The sequence below is a fragment of the Apaloderma vittatum genome, unplaced genomic scaffold, assembly GCF_000703405.1.
Source record: "Apaloderma vittatum isolate BGI_N311 unplaced genomic scaffold, ASM70340v1 scaffold13962, whole genome shotgun sequence".
NCBI lineage: Eukaryota > Metazoa > Chordata > Aves > Trogoniformes > Trogonidae > Apaloderma > Apaloderma vittatum.
Genome location: NW_009701965.1, coordinates 16,172 through 16,410, shown reverse-complemented (window position 1 = coordinate 16,410; position 239 = coordinate 16,172).

Sequence of the window (239 nt, the reverse complement as noted above, 5' to 3'; positions counted from 1 at the left end):
TGCTGCGGCCCCTTTATTCTCCCTGGAAAGAGAAGGCCCTTTCTGAATTAACCTTGCCCCGTAATTCCGCCTGCCTAAACCCGTCCGATTGATTTGGGCAGTGCCTTGAACCGTGGAGAAGAAAAAAAACACAAAACCACTTTTGGAACGTGTTTAAACCCTCTTTGCTGGGCATGAATGGGGCTTTTGTCGGCGGACAATGGCAGCCTCCCGACCGTCTCCGCCGATTTATTAATGGG